At 39.2% G+C, this 26,920-nt stretch overlaps 1 protein-coding gene across 1 annotated transcript in view; it reads left to right on the forward strand.

Moving 5' to 3' along the window:
- The first annotated feature begins 259 nt into the window (after positions 1-259).
- LOC146990694 (interleukin-1 receptor accessory protein-like 1) overlaps positions 260-26,920 on the forward strand; it is a 248,447-nt gene continuing 221,786 nt past the window's right edge. Inside the window, exon 1 of the mRNA XM_085797382.1 lies at positions 260-355. The gene's annotated coding sequence lies outside the window, so the exon portion shown is untranslated. The remainder of the gene's footprint in view (positions 356-26,920) is intronic.

Raw genomic sequence — 26,920 nt, forward strand, 5'->3', positions numbered from 1 at the left:
ACTTTAGATCATTCTGCACATGTCAAGTTGCACGTGTAGTGTACTGTATGGTGGGACAGAGCCAGCCTGCCCCATGGAGAGCTGCATTACCTAGTTTTGAATTTGTCATACAGTGCTGTGAAATGATGTTCATACTTGGTTACACTCAGTAATTCATTGGACTCAAGGACACCTCAGCTGTCCAATGAACACAAGTAAGGTTTTCCACACTGGAGTTTATAATCCAGCTGCTCAGATCACTGATAGCTGTTCTTGTCAATGGCAGGAAATGGAAAGGACGATGTTGCATGCAAGCAAGTGGAACGTCCTCCCTCCAGTCTTTCAGCATTTGACCTGAGGAAACTACAAATAATTGGTGAGTCCTATAATTAGAATAGAAGTGATCTAGCTTGTAAGCAATTCCGAATGTGGACCCAACAGAAAGGCTTATTCAATTCTCAGTATTGCTGTGGTGTATTTTGAGGTGACCTTTTTACATAATGGGCCAACCTTAAAGGATGAGCTACCAGAGTCTCACTGGACAAACGACAATGGTCCATTGTGCTGTAATGAGCTGCAGGGATTTGATTTGCTGAGGTAGCAGTACCTCTCTGACTCGAGTGACAAACCACAGGGTTATGACAGAGATGGTCTCTCACTACATTGTCGGTTGCTCGCTAGGTTACACTCTCCTCTTCTAGTGTCCCTTAGCTGCATCCCTCCTCTTCTGTGTAGTGTGCTTGTCTTTAAAATCAAGTCTCGGTGCTTTCCTCCTGGAGAAATTTGGTCAAAGTTGTTGTTCAGTGTATGAATATGAGTGCATCAGTTTGTACAGATACTCGAGACATGGTGTCCTGACTCCTCCCAGAGGGTGTGCTGCCAGATCCACAGGATATATTGAAGTTAAACTTTAATAAGTCAGTGCCAATGAAGTGTGGGCCAAATATCCAATTTCCATCAGTGAAAAAAATGTAAATGTAAAATATAAAGCACACAGTTATCAAACAATAGAAAAGTACTTAGAAACATGAATAAGGACAGCCAGGGGGAGATACAGCAACACCAAGGCCACGCAAGGTTATTTAAAATCTTCCACATCATCCAATTTAAAATGTGCCCATATATTAAACTCCTCTTCACGGCTCAAGTTCTGCATAAAAATAAACTCAGTAAGTCTGTGTCCAAGAAAATGTGCCACCTGGCCTTAGGTCATTGTTTGAATGAGTAAACACTTCTCAGGAATTTGACAGTTTTGAGTAAGGCCTTAGTGTTGGTCAGTACATAAGAAAGTTATAAATACAATAGTAAGTAAGTGTTTTGCTTTATCAACTTTCCAGATACTGCCGACTATTCACGATCCCCCATTGTAGCCAAACTGTCTGTAAAACATATTGTTCTCTTTAATTTTCTAACCATGTCTGAATGCTTTTGCACACTTTGAATACCATAGAGATTCACTATATTGTTGAAATGGTCAGCTGCAGTAATGCGGTGTTTGTGACTCTAGTTGTGTGATAAGTTTCAATACCATGGCAACTTTAATCTTCTAAAATTAGACAACTTATTCTTTGTCTAGTGGGTTTGACTTTGAGACCTCAGCTGTCAAAGCCCGGGTTTTGTATGTCCAGAAAACACAGAGACATTTATAATCTTTGTCTGACGACTTTCCAAAGGACATTGAAAATGGCAGTCACTGTTGCACTCTGACTGTTAATGTGTTGAGTAGATGTGTTTTAATCACTTTCAGCTTCAACCCTTTGCCCTGTCTGTGCCTGTTACTAGATAAGACTGTTCCCTTCTAATTTTAGCAACACAGAGCTCCAAGTGATTACATTTTTTGTGCTATCCATAGTGAAATTGTGAAAAGATAGGATAAATCCTAGGTCAGAGAATAACTGTTTAACTTCAACTTTCTGTAGTCTCTTTTGTTAGGGTACTCATTTGGAAAATGCAGTGAAATGGTCTGCTCAGTTTTACTCTTTTCATATGAGGAAAGAAAGCAGCCTTTACATGATTCATGTGCAAAACATGAAATTGGCTTGTTTTTAGGAAAATGGCGAAACTGTGTTGCACTCAATCCAAAACTAATCATACTGTATGTGTATGCAAGTGGTAGTTTTGTATTTCTGTGTCCATCGACATTGTTTATTTATACAGTCATCTTTGGACATAAACTTTCAGTGCCAGTGTTGGTAGAACTATAGGGTTGTGCAATGGCACAGTCATCTTTGTATATTCTCTCACATGCTGCCCTTGAGATGAAAAAGCTCTGCTGAGTGAGAACTGCTAACCTTGGATGTGATGGATTGTCGTTCATTTCAGCGAGCTTATGATAATGGTTGCACCTGCCCCTGGTCTGTGAATGGGGTCATGTATCTAGTGGGTCTTTTTCCCCCACCCTTGGACTCCACAGTTTCCCCCCACAATTCCTCTCTGGGGGTTTAATTTACTCTTGCTGGGAGCATGCCCACAGACAAGTTTTTCTTTATTTTTTTCTCAGGCAAGGGAAACCATTAGGAGCACTGTAATGTGGTTTTTGGCAAGAGTGAGACTTGGGTATTCATTACACTGGTCCTTATTTATTTAGGGGCAACTTCATCAGCCAGGCCTTGTCATTTAAGGACAAAAAAGCATTGTTTTTTGTTTTTTTTACTTTTTATTTTATTTTTTTACAGACTAGTTGCCAACAGAAGAAAAAATAGTCAACATCTCAATCTTCTTTGTCAGTTACAATCCATTTTGGCCCAAGTTCTTAGACATGTTTGACATGTTGTTCATCCTTAAATCTATCTGTGTACTACATTTTAAAATCAGTTAAGATTTTATAATCCTTGAGTGTGTACCATGCACAGAGAAATTTCCACAGATCACCATCTTCTTTTTCTTTGCCCTCTGTCCCCTTTTGTAAAATGAATTGGGCAGCCTGTTCAACCCTGAATTATGCATTTAATTTTTCGCTCAATAGAATTGCAGCCATAAAACACAGTGCTGAAATGAAGATTTTTAACATGCCAAATGTTGCCTAGCTGTAAGGAAATTGATTGCTAAAACCAAGAAGGAGAAAGCAAAAATGAATCTGTGTTATCATCACTTATCTGTGAATGTGAGTAACTCTATAATTTCAAATTTAACGCCATGACATCTGTTTTTGTTATTATTTATGAGTACAAAGAGTGTCTTTGAGCTTGGGGTCAAAAGTGTTTGACAGCTCTAATCCACAGTATTCGTCTGTTGACATGAAAATAAACTCCTCATACCCAATGAGTATCTGTTTTCCTGCACACTCTGCTAAGAGTGCCTCCTCTTGAAATTGGTGCTTGGTCATAGCTGCTTCTTTGCTCGTGACGTGATCTGGTAATCCATCTTCAAAGCGTCGCCCTTCCTCTCTCTCTCTCTCTCTCTCTCTCTCTCTCGTGGGTTAACGTAGGCGGATGAGCTGCAGCCCGAATATCATATGCATGAAAAATTTGCCGTCCCAGCACTTTTTTGCTTCATATGTTGCAGTGCAGTTTTTGATGGATAGAATGTGTCACTTGGTGCAGTGCTCAGGGCAAGAAGCATGCTTTTGGAGGTGGGGGTTTGTCCCTGAGAGTCAGGGGACTGGAGACTGGAAAGTAAAGGCCAAAGACCTGGCCACTTTATTCGTGTTAACTACCGAGACCTGACAGGGGCACGTAATTCACAGAGGAAAAAAAAATGTTCCAAACAAAAACTTCTATTTAAACTCAGCTGCTATTGTGAAGAAGCACAAACAATATCTGGGATTTATGTTGCTGATTTTACACAAAGCAACAGTATCTGTGTTTCATGAGTTCTTGTTGTTTAGCTTCAGCAATTTCATTATATCATCTGAAATCATTATTTTTGTGGTCAGATAGACACAGTGTCCTTGTGCATTTTAACAAGCTACCAACCTTTGTAAATAAATTATAAGTAAGTACGTGGTTTATTTGGCTTGGGAGTGATTTAGAAGATGCATTCAACCATAATTAGGTTTAATTGAATAGATGGCAGGAAATGACATCTTCTGTCCATTATAAGTTGGCCTTTACTTTTCATTTTATTTTTTGGAATCAATCAACAAGTCTTTTAAAATATTAAAATAATAAAATAGTGACAACTTGTCAGAAGCCAAGTTTGGATATAAAAATTTGTTTCTGAAATACTTCACAAAACTATAAACATGTATTTTTCCTGATAGATGAAAATTGCTGTTCCAATTAGATACAACTCTAGCTGACTAATCTGTCCATCACAACATTAATTTGGTCCAAATCCATATTGTATCACCGCACTGGCCTTCAACGTAATTCTACAGTTCAGAGTGCTCGTATTTTTGCAAGGTTTTCCATTCAGGATTGGATGTGGCCTCAGAGCTGACAGGTCAGATTCAGAGTGGGGCTGTGACTCGCTGTTCTGAGCAGGCAATGGGCAAGGCGGCCTTCAGCACTTACAGGTCCTGATGATATTATTTCAACAGGCTCTCGGTGGCGTGGAGAGTCATTGCAGTGGTTGAGAGCTAATGGGCCAGATGTAAGAGCCACCTGGCCAGCGCCAGGCCTCCGTATGCTGCCGCTGACAGAGCCAGTCATGCAGAGCCAGGGCTCGGCTGTCTGCTGCACACTGTGCTCACAAGGCTTATTGCGGCTCATTTAGAAGAGCAACTGTGCTCATCACAGTGACATTCTTTAGCAACTTTTTTGTGCACTCAAGTGTGGAGTCTGTACTGACATTTAAATCTAATGCATTTGGTAATATAACTTAAAGCCAGTATTAATACTTTTTCTCATTATTGTGACATTAACACTTGACCTTTAAAAAAAAGGAGGTCATGGTGTAGAGCTTTGAAACCAAAATTCATCACGTTGAATCAGCTGCAGGCAACGTGTGAATGCACTCCAAATTTCTGTCTATACGTACCCGAGACGCAGACACGCTGCTATATCTGGTGCGTGGAATGAGCAGTGCTTTTGGCAGCCAGCCCATTTAATTCATTTAACACTGAAGAAAACAGAGCACCTCTGGCAAACAGGGCAGAAGAAAATAGAGCCGTGAATCTTGATTGTGGAGGTAAATGAACAGATAGGTCTGGAGGTGTGTCATCTGTCTGTGAGCAGAGATGCATTAGTGTGGATACACCCTGTCACTTCTCCATGTCCCCCGTAACCTCATGGAAAAAACAACATCAAGTGTGTGAAGCAAATATTCCTTTTCTATATTTTGTCATCTATTATAAGAGCGCAATGTAGATAAACCCAAGATGTAAAAATCCAAAGTTGCACTTCCGGAGACAAAGGCATAATTCAGACATAACTTCAGGCAAGCAATAATATTCTAGACGATGTAAGGCAGTGTGGTATGTATACTTGTTTAAATATTCATGGAAAGAGGGCAGGAGAGTTGTGTGGCTGGAGTGTGATTTACACCAGCAATAAGTTTGTGTCAGCGTAAAGGTCAACAATACCCCTGAGCAAACTTCCAGAGCTGTGAATAGGAGATGATGGCCTCCCAACGATGGTCTTAATCTGTTCAGCTATTCAAAATACTTTAACCTGTTACTCAAAGCTTTTACCCTAATCAAACATGTCCATCGCAACAGCAAACGATTGTCAGGATCAAAATCAATAGTTTTGAGTTGTCAGTCAATAATAGTGTGAGTCTCTAAGTGTTGTTCTTGCGGCCAAAAGTAGAACATTATGTCAATTCAACAGAAAAATGTTGCTTGTGTTGCTGTAACTTCTGATCATAATCTGTTAAGAAGCAACATTTTGCTGCCCCAAAATCTCTAGGAGTTTGGTCAGTGTGTTGCAGAGCTGAATTTCAGATGAAACCAGAGAGTAGGTAGAGAGTTTCTTCTGTTATCTGACAGAGTGGGCAGGGATAGGTGTTCGCATTAAATAATGATGATATCATGAATATTAATGGCATTAACTTTAAAAATGAATGGACATTTCTGGAAGACTGGATAAATGTGCCTTACAAATTCAGCCTGAGTGTTAAAAATGCAGGTGTCAAGAGAACAAACAGTTCCTCAGAGACATGTATGGCAACACGTAAACCAAAGAACACTGGCCCTGTGTGTGCGTCTCCAGCACTATATCACTCGTCACTGTCTGGGCCTTCCCCTCAGTCTTTAAATCTGGAGCGACAGGGTGTCACTGGGAAAACCCATTGAGCACCCTGCTGGATGATGACTTCATGCCCTTCTCCATCACACCTTTGTTCCATCCTCCTCTCTGAGCCATGACAAGGTAGGGGACGAGTTATCACACCCGTCAGCTTTATGAGTCCCTGTCTGCCTGTGACGCTGTAATAAAGTCAGTGTGCTGCTTCTTCAGAATGGGTGAGTCAGAGCAAGTGATGGGAAATTGGTCAGCAGAGTGCCGTTGAGGGGCAAAGACGCACACTCTTCTTTGGATGCATTGTTGGTTTGATTAATAATATGAGGAGAAACTCCTCATTCCTCCAGAGTATTTTCCACCTGAGAACCTGGCCATAAAAACCCCAAATCGTCCCGAATCCTTCAGCGCTCAATGAGAGGAGAATTTATAGCTTGTCAAAGTGAATTCCCTTTGTTTAAATGAACCCATATTAAGACTGCTGCAGGAAACCAAATTACTTTTTGTAGTAACTCTCGATGGCATTAGCCATATGTCCTGGCTACACAGCTACAATGCTGTCAGACATATACTAAATCCTCCGTCTCCTCTGGGTTCAGTTCACATACATTATTTTGGAATATGACAGCTTGAAATGCCTTAAAAGAGGATTCCTTCATTTCTGCAGAACTGTTTTGTTTTTTGTGTGTGTGTGAGAGAGAGAGGGAGCAAGAGAGAGAGGAGACAGAATCTGAACCCGACGGCCTACTGTGCACTGTGAGGAGTAGTAATTGTGTGAGCAGTAATTGCACTCTCTGCATCTGCTAGGGAGAATAAGGGCCATCATTGGGTCAGATGCCTGCTGCCTCCGGGAACATTTAGTCAGTGGCAGCACATGTGAGCCTTGAGTTCAATGGATGTGTAACATTATGTATACTAGTGACGAGAAAATCTCTTTCATCCAGTGAAGTGGAAAATTCTTACACTAAAAATATTAGTGTTTCATAATGTGTTGAGTGATCATATTCATTTTGCATAAACTGTTCTGTAAGTTGCTTCTGACAGTGCACTCAAAGTATTCAGTGGCCTTTTTGCACTAAGCCCTTCTCTGCCAGAAATGAGCTCATTGAGAGGGTAGTTTATCAAAAGCATAGCATTAATTGTTAAACTTGCAGGGGGTGTTGTGCACCTGGAAATGAGGCCATTTGTATTAGCTGTCATGTTACTTTTGAAAAAAAAAAAAAGAATAGAAAACTGGCTGCAAATTACTGCACTGCTGGAAGTAATGGTATACGGTTAAGAGGCTTTCTCTCATGCTTATGCTGATGTAGAATTGTTACATTAATTACTAGTATTATGCTGCTCTTTAAAGTCATATTCAAAATATCAAGCTCCTGTAAAGGGCTTAAAAAATTGTGCAGGTTATCGATTCACAGAATATTTGATTAATTGTTAATTGGGGTACTTTAGTTTACAGGTGTTGTGTGTTTTATAGCATTGCAATCTGAATATCTGTTGATGTAACAGAACAAGCAACAAGATGATGCCATCTTGCACTCTGCCTTCTGTGGCTATTTTTGAATTAATTGATTAATTCAAATGCGCAGTCAACAGCGTATAAACTGGTAATGAAAGCAGTCGTTTGTTGCAACCTTAAACCAGTGAATGGAAGCCATTTCCTTTGGTCTGTCAAACCCTCAAAGCTTAAATGAGAAAATGCCCTAAAACATAATCTTTCTCCTGATGCAAGACAGTTCAGCCAGTGTTTGTGACAGTTAAAGCTATCTCCCAAAAATAGAAGGCTCAAGTCTGTCATGCTGTCAAAATATCAATCCTCGAGGAGTGCTACTGACAGATTAGGACGCTACATTTACATAACTGTCACCTTCTGGACCAGAAAACCGCAACTACTTTTTTGCTCACTGTGTCTGCATGAGTGTAATTTATTGTCCTTTGTGTTACATCATTGAAAAAAATCTGCGCTGATCACTACAAGAAGCAGCAGTAATCGATTATTTGTTTTGTGGTATTGTTTTACTATGTTATTTCATTGGTTCTGAAAAGTGAATGGATTCCAAATGCCATAGGCAATACATGCTCTACAAAGGGAAGTAGATTCAAGCCAATTGGAGCAGCATCTAACGCATTGGACCCAGCTGACTGGATCAGTTTGTTCATATCACTCTTGATGAAGTGAGACTGAAAAGCCACCGAGGGTCATTTATGTTGGTCTGATTTTATAATAGCCTTGATGGCTGGTAGTTCTACTTTAAAGCAGTGATGGGTGCGGTTTCCCTGCTGAAGCATTTACTTGCAGCCTTTTCTGAAATGTAATGTGATCCCTCATGTTTCGAGTTAGGTTCATGAACCAAAACAACTGCAAGGTTTCAATGGGATCTACATTTCAACCTGATTTCCTTTACTAAGTGTTTAAAGTCCAAGATGTATTTGCATTTCATTTTGTCCCTCCTTTGACTCCTTACTTCCTTAAAAGTTTACCATTTGACAAGTAGCAAACACTGTGGCACACAGGGCTGGATTCCCTGCAGAGTCTGGTACTGTGAAGATTGATGCAGGTTCACCTGCTCTATCCCTCTTCTCTGCTTTTTCCACTTCAGTCCAAGATATTGTACATTAGAGATCACAGCCAACCTGGGTGACTATGACTTCAATAGCAGTACTCCGGGGTAGCACTGACGAGTGGGGGTCATGATTGAGGTCAATAGAAATGGCACATGGTGCTGGAAATGATCCATAAAAGCTCTTTCTGACATGGCAGAGTAGCCCTGGAGTCTTGCCAATAGATACTTTTTCACAGTAGCACCCTGTGGTGTCTGTCAGGTCTGAGGTCAATCCAGCGTGATTTACTGTGATACAAGATCAAAATGGCTATTTGTTTATTGGAAACAATACCCCCGGTAGTAAAACCATTCCCCCTGGCAATAAATTGACACAAAGATTATTTCATTTTGATAATACAAAAACACATGTTCAGTTTTCTGTTGCCACCCTGACAAAATCTGATCAGAAATCTGCAACTGTCTACTGTAGATGAATCTGTGTAAAAAACAAACAAACTGTAGGTTAATGTGACAAAGCCTATGTTTGGCAATGTATTTGAAACAAGGCTACTGTGAGCTGGCGTGTCTCCATGCCCCTTCCCTGCACTCCTTCAAGGAGGAGTACAGCACATATGGCCCCCTGGGCGGTATGGATGGGTCGCTGCAATCAGAGTGGGAGGACATGAGCACGAGAAGTATCCCATCTGTCATGAAGTCCTCTCTCTCTCTAAAATGGATTAATAACGGTTGGGAAGAGAACAGTGAGCTGAATAAAAGGATCATAATTATCTCCTACAGAATAAGATAATTCACAGGGTGCACGTTTGTTAGTGTTCCTCTTTTTCTTGAAAGTTAGCCTACTACTTTCCTTATTTGTGTGCATCTCAGCTTGAAGGTAGACTAAGTTTTTTTGAGTCAGCCTCCAGTATCATGGAACAGCTAACAGTAAAACTGTTTTGAAATGTTTTCACACTCCCTACATGCAACAGTTCTTCCTTTCTATTCTTGTGTAACACTGGGAGTTTCCACAGGCTCTGGTAATGCACATATAGTGATACCGCTACTCAGGATGCTGATGTTCTTTGATAGCCTGATGAAGCTAGAAGCTGTGTTGGATGTTTTAAGTGTGGTATTAAAACAGGCAATTATCTTATTGACTGAAGGGGAGTTTGAGCAATAAAATTAAAACAGGAAAAAGGTAGGGAATGTTTCACATTTCCAATGTTTTTTTTGAGAAAAGTTAATGATAAATAGAATTGTTGTATTACGTGAACATACCATAATTATTGGTCATCATCTTAACACTAGAGCCCTGAAAAGGGCAAACAGAAATAGTCTGAATTGAACTAAAATGCTAATATACTCTCAAACTCATTTTAAACAGTTAGTTGAAGCACAACACATTCCCTTTGTATCCTGAGGTGAATGCACCACATGTGTCTCTCTTACAGTTAAGGAAAGCATGTGCTGCCCACACACCTTGCTGAGTGTTTCAGATCAATTGTACAGAGTGCGCTAAAGGCAAAGGCTGACGTATCAAATGTATTATAATTTTCAATTTTGACAAAGCTGAATTTCATATGTTCTTGGCGTAGGAAGCCGCCCACGCAGAGCACACATTGAGATGTGAGGCTTGCACTGCAGTAATTCAGCTTTACATGGAAACCACTGCATAGTGGTGAGTGAGAGAAGAAAAGGCACCAGAATGCCCCTCTTCTATTTACTGTACCACAACACTGCACTTGCTATCTCAACCTGCTATACTAGCAGGAACATTAGTTTTACGTTCCACTAAACAGGTATAAAGCCTTAAGCAGCACTTTCAAAGGTTCGTTTTCAAAGCAGTCACACTGAAACTTGACACTTGATCAAGTTGCCATTCACCTTTAATGTAAAAGTGGACAGTCACTGTAGCTCACTGGTTTCTTCAGGGAATCAATTATTTCCATGGCTCCAGATATAGTACTGTATGAAGGATGAAATAAGCAAGAACCCCCACAGAGGAACAGACTGGGGGGTTAACAAGAATGACACTCAGTATATAGCACAAAAATCCCACACATCTGTCTGATGCACATTATCTAGATCTCCTGCAAATTGTACAAATAAATAAATCTCAACACCATCATGTACAGTATGTTATTTCCTAAGAAACTGTCAAAAATGGTCTTGTAATCTTGACCATGGCCCATCCTTCCACCAGGTTTGGTGCAAATTGATTCAGTACTTCTTGCCGGCAAACCAACCACCAAACAGACATGGGGGAAAACATAGAGCTTTAGTGGGATATGGAATGTGCAGTTTACTATTGTGAGATTTACTACATCCTCAATTTCCCTTTCCGGGTCAGCACATCACTTTATGTCAGTGTATGATACACAATATCTGTTCATTTAAGTTTTTCACAATGAAATGTTAACACACTCAACATGTGACAGACTCGCTGGTGCTTCCACAGTAACTTAAGCACTGTGTAATGTTTGTGAGCTTACAACTGAGTATACCCACAATGGAGAAGACTTAAAAATAGGTTTAGCATGCAAATGTGGCGAGGACTGTGTAGTCCTTGGGTGAAGTGTTTTCCAAGACTTATAGCATAATGATTATATCAACAAAGAGAGGATCTGGGGATAACTTGTACTAGAAAAAAGAGAAGAGAAAACTGAAGCTGTTGAGAATTGTTTTTAAAATTTTATGTTGACTTGATTTTAAAGTGATTGACTTTGTAGTCGCAAACTGTAGCACTGTAGAAACATGTCTTACGTTCACAGTGAGTTCTCAAATTTTCTCAGATCAGACACCGGTGTCGGCAGTGGTAACTTACCTGACTGCAAAAGAAATTAAAATCTGTGTTTCATGTCACATCACAGTTCCCTTCTGGTCAGGACTGGGTGTAGTCACCCATCTCCTCTCATAGACACTTGATGTTGCCAGTTGAGGTAACAAACTATAGTCTAATTGGATGCCTGTCTTTTCAGTCCAGAAGCATCTATCATAAGGCGTCTTTTTATGTATTTACTCAAATGGTTACTGCGTCCTACACATTAACCCTGGATGGGAATAAAAGGTTGGATTATTTCACTTATCTCACTGATTGATTGACCTCAGTGGACTGTGCATTTCGGTTATCATTTTAAAGACCTTCTGTATTTTCACTCCCCCCACCCTTTGGCTCACATTGCACCAGCAGTCACATGAGAAGGGGGAATCATCAATCAATGTCTCTCTTGCAAATACTGTAGTGCATCGTTTCAACTGTTGTTTATCACAGGGTCCTGGTGATTGAACTTTACAATAACCTTTATAAAAAGCATGACTTAGTTTTGACAGAGGAGAAAAAAAAACATGATATGGTTGTCACTTTAGTCTGCCTCATTTCAACTCTTTATCCAAGCTCTTCACACATGGCATATCAGTCCAACACCAGCTGCTAACACTGATTAGAAAGCCAGTATTTAACAAGCCTAGAAAGTAAATTATTGGTAAGGGTTACAGTTTGATGACTACAGACTGGTGCTGATATACCGCCAGGCGTCATTCCAAAAGCACAAAGCCAGGGGAAGAGATGATAAAATGAGAAGGCTACAAGCTGGATGTATCGACTGATGACAGCTAGACTGTCCAAATATCACAAGGATCTGTGGTATTTTTCACGCTGAAAGTTAACTTTACATTAGTGTTGAATTCTTACAAAAAGACAGGTCATGTGTGGCTACTTTTGTACATCTTTGCCATTGGTTTAGTGCAACTTGGTCTTAGCTGTAATGCAGGAAATAAATCTGACACACACACTCTGTCTGAATGTCTCCTTATCTCTGGGCTCGCAAGTTTACCATGTGTGGTGCAGAAATAATGCCGTGTTGAGAAGTGTTTCTTTAGCTATTCTAAGTGGTTGTACGGTATTAGCGCGTCCTTGATTATCGCTCTCCACCATAATGCACACATCTTGCAATTACCGCACACCCACGGACGGATGCTCAGAGTGGTCATACACATCTGTGGGCTAAATTAGCAGCCCTCATTAGAGAAGTAGAAGATGACAGAAAGATTCTGCAGGTGACATGTCTTTAAAAACCGGCAAGTAGCTGCTGCTCGATAATGAAGAGAAATGTAACTTAGTCTGTTCTTCTCTCTGTATTGTTTGTGAATTTCCAGTTTTAATCTATATGTAGAGTGCAAAGGTCTGATCGACTTCAGGAGCATTAAGGAAGTTTCTTTAAAATACAATCAGTTGTCAGCAGCACGCTCTTCTCACTGTTGACAATATCTCATTACCAAATAATTTCATCGCCTGGTGGACGTGGCCTGTGGCACCTTGTAATTAGTAACTTTTCAAAGCAAAGTTTCGTGGTTGGCAGGATGTAGTTTGAAAGTTCCTACAGTGGCTGCAGGTATCTGCGTTCAAGTAAACTTCAAAAAAGTGTTGCTACTGACTACTACTACTACTACTACTACTACTGTGTTAATACTACTGAGCCCACTAATGCAAGAAGTAACCGGTGTGATGGCAAAGGATGTAGGTGTAGGCCTTTTTGAATTATATCTCCCTCATAAGAATGGCATTTACATTTTGTGTAACATTTTGCAGATTTAATTTGAACTCTTCAAGATCAGTTGGCAAGAGAGAAAGGCAGGAAAACAGAGGGAGGCAAAAACAAAGAGTAAAAAGGGAATTAGGAGCAATAAAAAGAGTGTCAGAAACAAACAAGATGAAAGGGAGTAAGAATAAGGACAAATACAAGACAGAAAGACGAGGGGAGAAAGATTAGAGAGAGCAGCTGGTGACAGTGAGGGGTCTTGTCTCTGAACGCTGGTATAAAGTGATGACACCTGGCCGACACGCAGAGCTCAGTGTGACCACGCAGTTTTGAGACCTTTTAGTAAAGCATCTTATTAGGAGGAACAGCCATGGTTAAGAGAGAGAACAATGGACCGAGCTGAAATAAAAAATTACTTCTGTAATGTTGGTCTGTAAAATTATTTGTTTACAGGGAGATTTATTGTTGCAACATTGCAGTTCTCAGTTTCAGTTAGAGTGCAGAGCTGTGCTTTCCAAATTAAAGGTACGTCCGTCTGTGGGTTATTTTGTTATTTTGATTGAGCCATCCACTTTGAATAGTTATTTGACTATCAAGACAGTTTTTGCAAAGACTTTTCCAAAAGAAACAATGAAAAAAGACTTTTTAAATAAATAGCTTTCAAATGAGGGAAATGTATTTTACATGCATTATTTGAATAAAATGTTGCTGGTGCTGGTGGTCTTAGTTTATCCCAAGAGTCTCATTTGAATTGATGTAATTACTGAAAGTTAAACATACTGTAAGTTGAATGAAACATGACTCATTCAACTATGAGCACAAAGTTGACCTTTATGTCAAGATGGCTAATGTTCCTCCTCTTTTCTCATTCCATCTTTAAGACTAAGACTGTAATCAGCCCAGAGCAGCCCATGGCTGACGCCTTGTCATCATAGCTGCTGCTTACATTTTCAGTGGATTTGTCTACAAGCAAGGAAGTACAAAATAATTACCAGTGCAAGTGGTGCACCACCTCTCCGTGTTGTGCGCTCCACATGGACTCACACCACTAATTAAGTCTGCAAGTTGGAGATAAGAGAAAATAAACAAAGGACACTCAAACACATCTACACCACATTATGCAGGACAAATTGCATTAAACAATATATGTTGTAGTTACAACTAATCTGTTTAATTTGTCACACCTTTCACTGCCCTCCTGAATATTGAAAGCTGTGTTCATATGTTGGAAGCTTTAGGTAGAACAAGATGGTAAAACTGAGAAAATAAAAAAATAACTTTTTAACCATAAATGAAGCAACACCTTGCACAGAAACCGTAGAGTGGTGAGACTGGTGGGTGTATAATTCACAGCACCAGTCTACAAGGAAAAAATGTGTGGTGGAGCTGTACTTGGACACTTACTCTCACTGAAGAGAATTTTGATTTGACAAAGTTTGATTTCATTACCTCCTGTGGGCAAAGATGTGATTATCACAGTGACCAGAAGTTCATTTAGTGAAAAGAAATATCCATTGGCCTCAAGGAAGCCGCTCTTTATGACAGAAGATGATGATCTTGTCAAGAGCAGCTTTAAAGTTTTACCAAATTAGCAAAGCTGGTTTTGGTGTTTTTGTACATGGGATATCGGGTCGTAGAAGAGGAGGTAGAAATCCCACAGCTTGTCTAAAGCAAAAGAACGGGTATAAATATCCAAGGGAAAAACTAAATTTGTGAGTTTAAATTTGGGCATTTTAATTAATACATTTTACTATACATTGTGAAAAGCTGTTCACACCTCCCACATTTATTTTCTGTATTGTCAACACATTATAAAGTGATACAGACACAATCAAATATACAGTAAGTGCAAGTACTCACCCCTAAAATGTATAGTCACTTTTTTTTTGTCAAAGATATAGCAAGTCCCTTTCAGCTTTATTCATACACAGTGTTTTTTTTTTTTTTGTTTGAGTTGTCAGACTGCAGAAAGTTCCTCCACTGTCACAGAAGTCCTAATACAACAGTTTTCTCTGATTGGTACAGTAAATCACCTTTAATGAAACTTGTGAAGTGTCTGTCTAAATTTCAAAAGCATTTAAGGCAAATTAATATTTGCCTCCTCAGATTTGCCTGTTTGAATTTTTTTTTGAATTTTTCTTTTTTTCCTTGTAAAAAGTCAAATTTAAATCTCAAAGGAATAGAGGAAACATTTCTTCCACTTGACCTCCACCCTGCAATACACAGTTATCTGTGTGTGTGTTTCCTTTCAGTGGGCTTGGGTTTAGTATCCTCTCATTATTCTCAATCTGAGCATCTTTCAAGGCTCCTCCCAAAATCATCTCCCTCCCCTCATTTGTGCTCTCTCTCTCTCTCTCTGGCATAGGCATGATGCACACTCTCTCCTCACACTTGTGTGCTTACAGGTCTCATGGCAGATAAATTATAGATCACAGCGTTGGCTAGCCATCGTTCTGAAGAGTTCAAAGAGTGGGTGGGTGGGTGTTGTTACTATCCCCCATCCCCCCCACACACATAAAGACACTCAATAAAGAGACACTATACAACCCCCATAGCTACAGACCTATATGACAAATCAAAGTGAGAGGAGGAGAAATTTGAGGGTGATGTTTTCAGTACAGTGAGTGAACTGGGTGGAGAGTGTGGGAGGGCCAGATAAAGAGAACTGAAGAAAGACAACTGCATCAAGGAGAGAATGTGTGGACTCCCTTGGCATGTTGTAGTCTACAGTAGTTGTGTCCAACTCCTCAAATAGATAGATAGATACTTGGAGAGTTGGTTTGTGATATCGCTTTAGACAGAACAACCTGTTGATTTGATAGAATGATTATGTAATTTATTGCTTTAATGAGCTGAATTGTAATTGCTTGACTTGGCCATAAGGTTGACTCTTCCAGGCACCATAACTATTATTGTTAGATATTAATTGAGAAGACTCAGAACTCAAAATTGATCCTGGCCTTGAATTAAGATTCACCGACCACCTTAACTTACTCTGTGAGGAGACTGTGTCAGTTGAGGTGATACTCGTCATCAGTTGGATTTGTGCACTGTTTAGTATTTCCAGTGTGGCAATGAAACTGTTGATATAACAAGTTACAGTAACTCTTCAGCCTTGTGCTTTTCAAAAGGAAAAAACAAGGGACCTAAATGACAAAAGCATCATATTTAATGCCAGTGCTGTTCACAGAAAAACTCAGAGGTATGATTTAGCGTGTTGAAGATTGCGGCATTGTGAGCGAAAATGACTTTGTAAAGCTAATACATCAGAATCAGAAGCAAGCACATCATTAACGTGGTACTTTCCAACCTTCCGGATGAGCTTATTAGTTGCAGCTTAATTGCTTATGTTTCAAAAGCAGATGGCACAGTGCCAGAGGGAAGTTCCACATTCATTTTATAAATTTTTCAAATGGGTAAAATGGTCTTTGAACGTGGGCTGTGGAGCTTAAAGTCAGCATTTAAAATAGTTATATTATATCAAAAGAAAATAATTTCAGCTGCATAAAGAAATTCTGCTGAACTATTGGACAGAGTATCAGTGACCTGGTTGATGAGTAGTTTTGGGCTTCTTTAGTAAACCACAGCTTTGGTTGCTGGGAAATGGAGTCTGGTTGAACATGAGTCTTGCTGTAATCTTCTGCAGGCGTGCTTAAGCATTGGATCACCATGTTCTTTCTTTCCCCCAGCTGCATTAATTGTCTACTCTAGGCTGTAACATAACGTGGTAGGCAATCCTGTGGAAACATTAACAAGTTGTCTCTGATGTAACCTGTGTAGGTTATTGAAGGCTCAGCTTCCAGGTGTTTCTTGCAGATAAAGAATCTGCAATCTTGAGATTGGAGAGGACCATGAAACATGCCTAGAGGGTGTGTTTAACTGAGTGGCTCATGTGAGGCTGGATTGGTGTTCAGGTCTATGACATCTAATGGCTCTCTTTGCTGTGCTGTAAGTTAGTTCTACTGTAGCTGTATCAGTAGCATTTGCACTTTTTGGGGGCAATTTGTGGTAGATATCATCCCTGTGTATTATCCCCAGTATTATGAAATATTTTGAAAATTATTTAATTGAACCATTAGAAGTTCACAGAAAACACACTCAGCAAGCCTTCAGAGTTCATCTATTCAGTTAGTGCCCATCTGAAAGCTGCAGGCAGGAGCAGTTTCAAAATGCAGGCTCCAGGGTGGACAGTTGCCATCTTGCCCCTGGCTTTATAGATGCTGGCATCTGACACTGGCAGCAGTGCTGGAGCTGAACCGTTCATTGAAGAGGAGGACAGAGGGTCACATATTTCTACTTCGCCCTTCGTCAGTTTTTACAAAGACATTGTATGAATGATACCTAGATGGAAGGATAAAAAAATGCACTTTGTGGTGGATGGAGAAAAAGGAAATCAATTAAATGGATAATCCTGTGCTGTGCATAATGGTTTTTATAACCATGACATCCACATTTAATAATGTTTTTTGCATCCAGTCATTCATGTGTTGTCACAATACAACAGTAAAGGAAATAGTAACTCATGCATGTGGCTAGTTCCTGTAAGACTTAAGCTTCAGTATATTTCACTCAAAACCAAATGTATCTGTTTCTAAAATGACTACGTGGACCACTGGAGTGCTGTCACAATGAAGACTGCCTATTTGGAATCTGTTTAAGGAGCAAACAGCCTGTATCCTCTCCATTATAAATCTACTTTTGCAGAAAGCCACAATACCCTGGGTGCTTTTACAAATAAGCATTAAATGTGACATACTAGGGACATACTATAGCATAAAGGTCGCTAGTGCAAATGAGGCTTCCTCTCTGTGCAGCAGTACAGAAGTTAGAAACAACAGCCACTGTTGTATTTTAGTGTCAGCTACAACGAAGTCTCCAGGGATGTCATACTCAGTTTGACCTCACCTGCTATAAGGAGCGTACTTCCAATTGTTCTGCACCTTCTTTCTCAAACATATCATTAAGTGGCTGAATGGTTTTGTTGGAAGAATTACCAAAACAAGGGAAGGGCTTATTTCCCGAGTGCAATTTATTTATATTTGAAAATGTGATAGCTGCAAATGAATGATAAAGAATTCATAAAGAAGCCCTTTATTCATACATTGAGAAATATCTGTAAAAGATTACAGTATTCACAAGGGTTGATTGGGGATGTTCAGTGTGTCAAAAGACACGCACATCCTACAAACAATTAAAACTGGATCACAATAAGAACTGAATCAATAATAGAAAAATAGAGTCAGCACACTAGAATATGCTCCCAAATATTACCACGTGACGTTTCGGGCCCAGGCCCTTCATCAGACATTCATATAACATTTTCTAACCAAGACATATTAGTTCCAGTTGTTGCTGTAATACAGAAGGCACTAGTTACAGTATCAATGTTTGTTGATAATGGGTTGTGTGGATTGCGACTGTACAACTCCTGAACCTGTTTCCTCTCCAACAAAAACATTTGGATTACACTATGTATGGATATTTGTTGGTGATGCAAAAACATCTGTCAGCCCAGCTGCAAACATGAAGCAGTATTTTTTCCGAATAACAACGGAGATAGTGCCCCCTGTCAGATACATGTGCTTTCGATGATGCATGTAGAAGACATATTTCATCCTCGGTGTTATACATCACTTTTCTTCTTCATTGTTTCTTCACTTTCATCGACAGTGATCAATGCGATTTTCTACCCACTCTGTTTCTTTCCCCCTTTCAATTGAAGCTTTCCTGGAGAAATAATCAAATTTCCCACCTCTCTCTGTCGTTTACTGGACTATCAGCACCAGTACATTGTGTAGTGAATTATTGATCAGATATTTTCCTTGACCTATCATATTTGGTTTGACTTACACACATGGTCCATCTTATGAGTTTCAACAGGTAGCTGTCAGTCAAATTGAACCGTCCAGGAATAAAACAATTCACAAGTTGGTCATTTTGTAGTTATTTTGTAGTAATGTGAAGAATTTACCGAGAGATAAATTAAGTAGATTGTTAATCATGTTGTAATTTCATGTAAATGTGAAGAAAACGCCAAGTCGGACTACTACAAAGGCCTATGCTACTTAGTGTAGTGTATAGGTTCCCTGTAATTACTGTGCTTGAGTTTTACTCCATAATTACTCCATCTTCCATTAATTTCCCAGTAATTATACTATAACAGCTTGCCATCAGGCTGGCTTTACTTGCTATACTTACTTTACTTATTTTCTGGCAATTTCTTCACAGTACCACAGAATTACTACACAATTAACAACCTGCTCAACTGTTATTTCTTGATAAATTCTTCATACTACTTCATAATTACAACATAATTATTAGGTTTGTAAATTAAAGGGTGACCACATTTTTTTATTAAGCAGTAACATCCAGATAGACTTGTGATTATTCTACTGATGAGAATATAATGGAGTGCAAATTAAACTGCATTTTAATCTTGTCTCTAATAAAATTCATAAGATGTGGCCTTACATATCTCACAAGGTTAATATGTGTTAATAGGGCCTCCATTAGATTGGTAATCTATAAGATCACTGCTGAAAGAAATAATGCTGCTTGTAACTCTGCAGCAGGTGCCCTCCTGATTTTATGCTGCACCTTCGCTCCCTGTTTTCTCTGACAAAGGTTTGAATGTAAACTCTCATCTTGTATCACAGGGGACATCAGATGTTAATCATTGTTAAAAGTCATAAGGTCGAAAGATGACATGAGAGTATGTATGCCAGAGGACATCCTCATGCTTCCTGCTTTGAAGTCGGTATCAAAGCTTTTCACCTGTTGCTGCATTTCTCCCATGCATGCTATCGACTGTTGTGAAATACTGTCAATAAGGGGATCTGCATTTTAAACAGGTATACAGACATTTATTGCTATCAGCTCGTTTATTCTTCCTGCTCATAGTAAATGAGCTGTTTATTTTCTGCAACACAAAATTCCTCAGATCATAATTTTAGGCCTGGTGTTTTGGTTAAATTAGGAAACAATAAACAAGAGCTAACAAAACAGAAATAAATTACAGACAGCTAATGTTAGCAGCTGTGGCAGATTGATCCACTGTTCAAGTCTATTTCACAAGGAAATGAGTGCCATGAGGATAATTCTATTCAATAAGTTGTAAAATATATTTTTACTCAAAGCCAAACATTTCTGTTAGTCGTAGTTTTTTGTTTTTGGAGAGATTTGTCTTTTCTGCCTCTTAGTACAGTGCACATGAATGGAGTTATGGCTGCCATGTTATCAGCATTGAAAAATCACACTTTTTAACACATTTAACACATTTTTACAGCAACATATGTTGTCAGAAACAATGCCCCCGTTTCTGGGATGCTTCAACTGAACCAATAGTCCATGTGAGACAGTTTGATATAATAGATAATTTATTTACCTGAAAGAAAAGACTGGGATATCTACTTGGTCAGCAGCTCTCTCTGTTACACAAGCTTATTTATGTTGGTTAGATTAGATATTGGATCTCAGTGGCTTTGTAAGACAACTAATGGTGAACATAGTGGTAGACCACTGCTCTCTTGGCTCTGTGCCATAATAAGCAGATTGCACATTACACCATCTAGCATTCCTACGGGACGTTGTGAAGTAACCCGTTATGAGGCTGAAGTATCATGTAAAAAGAAGTAAACACACTACAGGCTGTATAAATATAGATATGTTAAAAAGTCTATTGGCAAATGTCACAGCTTTGGAGTATAAACAAAGTCTAATCAACTAATTATTATGGTGTATCTTTCCAGAATCTTTCATCTGACTCTGTCATGTTTTCAGATGCATTTGCTCATAAACAAATAAGAAGCAGATAAACAGAAACAGATGGAGGGAAACCTATTCCAATTTGGTCTGAAGTGCTAAGGAAAAAAAATACATACTATACACATGTTCTTCACAAATTGCTGTACTTTCACTTTTTATTGCGGTGGCCATGAAACTTGAAAAAAAAAATAAAAATAGAAAGACCTTGTTCACTCTCCAGTCTCAGGCAAAACCTGTTGGAAAAAGAGCCTTGCCTTCAAGTGTTGTCCAAAGTATCATTACACTCAATATCTTAATTCCTTTCAAGTCCTTCAATAGTTAATTGAATAAGTCCTTCACACACTGGGATACTTGCAGCCACACATCAATCAGAATCAGAAAATGAAAACTCAAAACTATTTTTTATGATGTGTCTTCAAACAGTTCCTTGAGTACAGAAAAAAATGATAATTGCTTACAGTCACAGGATGTGCGTTGCAGATTTTGATGTTTATGTCACAGACTATGCTGTGTATAATTCATCATGAGTTTGATTGCACTGAAATACAAAAATGAATGTCTACTAATGGTGAATAGCAAAACTAGTTAATTGATGTCCTCTTTATTTTTGCCCTGAGATGACTTTAGCATCACATTCAACACAACTATGTATTTACCTGTGTGTGTTTGTATGTGTGAGTGAGAGAGAGAGAGAAGATGACAGACAGGCACACACTGAATTATAGACAATCAAAAATATTGCTACTCCTTCAAATTGAAATAATGCTCTCTGTAAAATAATCTTACAGCTTGTAGTCCTGTGTGTTTATGTATTAGATTGTGTTTTACAGTATGTTATGCCTGACATGAAAATTGCAATGCAGGGATAAATTAAGTTTATAGGTTTGAATTGAAAATTTAATTGAGTTTCCTCAAAATGTGTTTGAAAAGTTTCCGATACTAAATCATTAGAGAGCCATCCCCCTGTGAACCTGTCTAGCTGGTATTGCTTTGTAAGGAATCTTTGCTATCTGCAAATCCGGGGCCATATCTATGTACCTGTGCTGAGTTGGGAATTGTGTCAGCAAAATGACAATAATGATAACAAAAGCTTCAGAAAGCTCTATCCGAGATTCTGCTGAAAGTACGATCCATGGGCTCAACTTGGCCTCCCACCAAAACTGTGAATCTCCGAGGGGTTCCAAAGAATGTGGAATAATTTGTGCTTGATCAATTTTCATTGAACCTAATAGCATTTAAGATGTTATTTTGAGAAAGATAGCTCATTACAAGTTGTATTAATACCTTAGAAGTGCCTTGCTTGCAGAAATTCTACAGCTATTTTTTACTCATCACATTACTGAACTGTCAACTCAACAAGAGACTTATTCATTTCTTTTTAGTTTGTGGCCCATTGCCCATGTTACATTCAAGCTTGTAGCCTGTGCCAAAGTATCTATTGTCTTTTGCATTTACTTACACGTTATATAGTATTTGTGTCACCTAATTGCACAAAGACATCTACGTACAGTCACAGAATACTTGTAGTGGAATTTTTATATAAATCTTTTTAAAAAGTTCACGCCATGGATGCTATAAACATGCTATGAGCATGCGGCAACCAAGATGACAAAATAGCAATAACTGTGACATTTCCCAGCTGAGTTCATAAAATTCAGTGTTGGTAACTGAAGGCTCATTTGTTCTATACACATACAGTTGAAGTAATGGTCTTTGTTGTTCCTATTGGCCTCGAGTGGTTTTAATAGTCACCTTGGTGTACAGGTGCAACAAAGTGCACTTTTTAGCACACCCATTAGTGGTGCTGAATGTGGTGAGTGCAGAAGGTCAAGTGCCACCTTTGGATGTGAAGGTGATGGATGTGTGTGTGTGCGTCTGACTCATACAGGGACCGAGAGCTTGACTGTGTACCATCACTGACCTGCTGTAAAAGTTAAAATTCTCATAAAAATCCTTATAAAATGTCACCACTTTATTTTTAGAAACCAACCATCATAGTTACTAACCTTAATAACTAAACATACTTTAGTTGGCATGTGCAGATGTTGTACATCATTGTGTACTCCTCAGAAGAAATACTGCTGTGAAGCTCATAACTGAATCGTGATTTTTTTTTTCCAGGTTTTTATGACGTTACTGATTTGTGCCCTGCCTGTACATGCGAGACGCACAAGACAACACACAAGCCTATTATTCTGATTTGATAAACTGAAGATTGAAGGGGCTACTATGTTTACAGGAATCAAATTCAAGCTGCCAGTGCTTCTAAAGGATAGGTGATATCACAGGATCCACTCAACACCTGAGGGTCGAATGCAGCTGCAGTGCACACATTACCCTTCTGAGCCCACAGCTGTCAAAATGTCAGTGATTACCAAAGAGAAATCATTTTCTAGATAAAGACAAATAATTTTGCTGGAGAACTGCAAGCCAGAATGTTTTTAAAGTCTTAAGTATTGTTGCTTTTGAACTGGTCAGTACAAATTGGGCAAGAGAAAAACTGCTGTGTGGTGATGTAGCTTGTTAAGTAAGGAAGGAAACTCTGTAGAGACACCCAGTTAAATATTTCATCTAAGTTTGTGCCTGAAATGCCAGAGTCAGATGTTGCTCATGCAGTACAGGCTGAATCTTTGAACAGAAAATGTGTCATGATCAAGACGAGATAAAACATGTCGTTCCTCTCCCTGATCTTCTCCAGGATAGCCCTAAACTCTAATACCCATTAAATCTGAAAGGCCTGACATGAGCCATAGACCCAGTTTTTGCCTCTCATGTAATCAACTCTTTTACATTGGAGGATTTTAAGTTCATAATGACAGTCAAGCAACAGAAACAAGCAGCAGTTTCCATCAATAATAAATACTGTAGGAGTATAATTTTGAAAAGCGCAGCAAGACTTTTAACAAACTTTCACATTCTTGAAGGCATAGCAATAATCCTCAAGTTCTTATCTTGCTGCTAGAGCCACAGCAAATGTGATTTTTATGTACAGTAAAACAATAACAGATTCCAGATGGCAGTTTCAGTCATATCAAAGGCAATGTATTTATTAAATGCTGTTCACACAAAGGCTGAACTTTTAATTCACCCTACAGGCTCGAGCTACTGTACATATAAACACCTTCACACTGTTTCATCTCTCCCTAGCCTGACTGTCATCTTTGGGGTTAAACGGTCAGCATAGTGCAGGGTTTTATGATGACATTTTTTGCATTCTTGTACATCTTTTCCCACCCACCATCTTAATTTCTACCCATTCACTTTATGTTAATTTGGGTACACTGGTGCATGCTGTGATTGATATATAACCTTGCTTATTTCATGTCTTTGTATTGAATTCTATGAATTAAAAAAAATATGAATGCACACACATTTCCCTTGAAGAGTTGTATAAGCCAAATCAAAAATTAGGTCAAAGTATGTAGTGAGTCATTATAAGGTTTATTGTGTATTGCTTGCCAGAAAGATAATCTTACTAATAATAAAAAAATAAGGTCAATTATGTAAAAATAAGGCCATGGTTAAAATCTGTTGCATTTACTGTGACTAACCTTGATTCTTGAGTACACTGACATGTAACATGTTACAGCCTCAGATTTAGACATTTATTTACAAGTAAAACAGAAAAGGCAAACAGAACCATGGAGTTATTGTTGACTTCCAGGTGTTTAGTGTAAGAAACCGGAACAGACTGTATGTCAGACTTTATTGCTTTACAGAATTTTTTATTAGTGCTTCTTTATTTGTTGTGAGGAAGCTGAGTAATCCATCATGTTGTTGTGTTCTTATACATTTGCACCTTGCTTTTGCACACGGAGGATATTAAGAAGCAGAGCTGAAAGAGCTAAATAGCCAGGAGCCAGGCCAAAATTCAAGCCCACACACGAGGCTACAGTGTGCAGTTGATTTTCCATGAAAGAACATTAATTCGCTCCTCTCCTGAGACACTGTTTTTCACTGGGATCCTGAGGTCTGACAGAGTTTTTTAGAACTGGTTCTCTAATGAAAATTACTACACAGTAGTAGTGCGAGGTAGTGGTGGCAGTTGGTGTGACAGGATTAGGCAGGAATAGGGTGGACATTTTGGAATAAGGCACCGGCAACTCCGACTACTAGCATACCCTACTTGTCTTATGATGTCAGATTACAGCATCACCAAGGAAACTAAAAAAAGGGCTCCAGCAGCAATGGCGAAGAAGGAACTATCTCCCTGACTGACAGGGCTATGTAATGCTGTGCTGCATGCATAATTAAAAATGTGGCACATGCTCTTTCTGGCTTGATGAGTCTGCTGTTGAGCCGAAGCAGTTTTTAATGTTGTTCCCATGCCTTCACTCTAGTGTACTCTGCACTGACGACTGTCCCCTGTGGGTGTGTGGGAAGGAGAGAGAAGTCAGAAGAAGGGATGTGAGGAAAAGAGGCAGAGATGTCTGGCTAATGCCTGCTTGGTTTCTAGTGGCCACTTTTAGATTTGATCAAAATAAACATTGCACCTCTGAGGCACAAGGCCAGCTTCCAACTGTGTTAGTTTCTTTCTGCAATTTGTTCGTTTCTTTTTGTGTTTGTTGTCAGGCAGTGAGTCAGACACACCAAGAAAGCAGATGGATGGAAGGCTAGGAAGACAGATTGGAAGAGATGCAGACAGACCATGTTTACCTGGGGTTTTAACCTGTGTTTTATTTCATGGGTCAGAACATGCATGGTCTATCCCTGCAGGATGAAGCTTAGGGGTGGTATATAGTTATAGCCAAAAAAAGGGAACATGCTGACCTAAATATCTTTCTATCTATTTTATTTTTGATTATTTCATAATTTCAAATATTTTGACTTGATCATATACTTGCAGGAGAATTTAACTAAAGCATTTATTTTAGTGTGAGTTTTCAATACTGTATCTCACTTGTGTTAAGCTTTGAAAAAATTCAGCTGCTGGGCCATCCACCTCTATTCTGGGGGACAAACATGTGGGCAGTCAAGAGATGACACCAGGAAAACGGAGTCGTGTGTAGGGAAATAAGGAGACGCAGTGATGTGACTCGATGCCAAATGTTTACAGGCAAGCTGACATAGTTAGAGGATGGAAAGGGCTGAAACGAGGCCGTCTCTCTCTGCACTCTTGGAGGAACGAGAGATAGGAAATCTAGGTCATCGCCACTGATGCATTGCAAAGCGAACTTCAAACAAACCTGGCCTTTAGCGTGATGGCTCTCCAAAGCTGTGTTATATGCCATCAGAGACTGATCGCCATTTTCTGCCAAGAGCTGCCACAAACTGATGAATAGAGTCACTTTCGATATAGGAGAATAGGCACATGCTCTTCAGACTCTATGTGTCAATTTTTCTATTTGTGTATGAATGCAGCTTAGCATATGTATACAAAGAAATCATCCTTTTAAATCTGGCTTTGTAGCCAATTAGTTGGCCCATAGTTAGACCACATGCTAGGCTTCTGTTCCTCATCTGCCCTTCACTCGCAATTGCCTGAGGGAAGTCTTATCCGTAATCATAGCCCTGGGAATTGTGGTAAAAAGCTTTGTTCTCCCATTGAAGACTCGATCTGTCTATTTCAAGGGCAGCTGGGTGAAACAATAGTGTTGTGTTGGAAAGAATTACACCACCTTTCAGAGGTGCTTTGCTTAAAATGCTTGTGTTTTGACTAGATGTAACTTCAAACTGTGTCACTAAGGATTTACAGTTTTCCCTCAAATCCAGTTGCAAAGACAACATTTGACTCATGAGTGTCTTCAGACTACACATCACTAGTTTGTAGAAGTTTCCAAAAGTGTTTGGGAGTGTAGATGCATTCTGTTACAGTCTAGATGCTTCAAGCACCATTAAAAAGCTCCCATTAGAAATGTATGAGCTTGAAGTCCAAATGAACCAAGACTGCATTAAAGAAAGAACAAAGACATGGCCCTGTAGTTCGGAGGAGAGTGTTTTGTTCTCAACCTTGCAGAATAATTTTAGAATATGATGTGCT

This window comes from Trachurus japonicus, chromosome 2, assembly GCF_045865225.1.
Source record: "Trachurus japonicus isolate A0001 chromosome 2, Traja_1.0".
Lineage (NCBI taxonomy): Eukaryota > Metazoa > Chordata > Actinopteri > Carangiformes > Carangidae > Trachurus > Trachurus japonicus.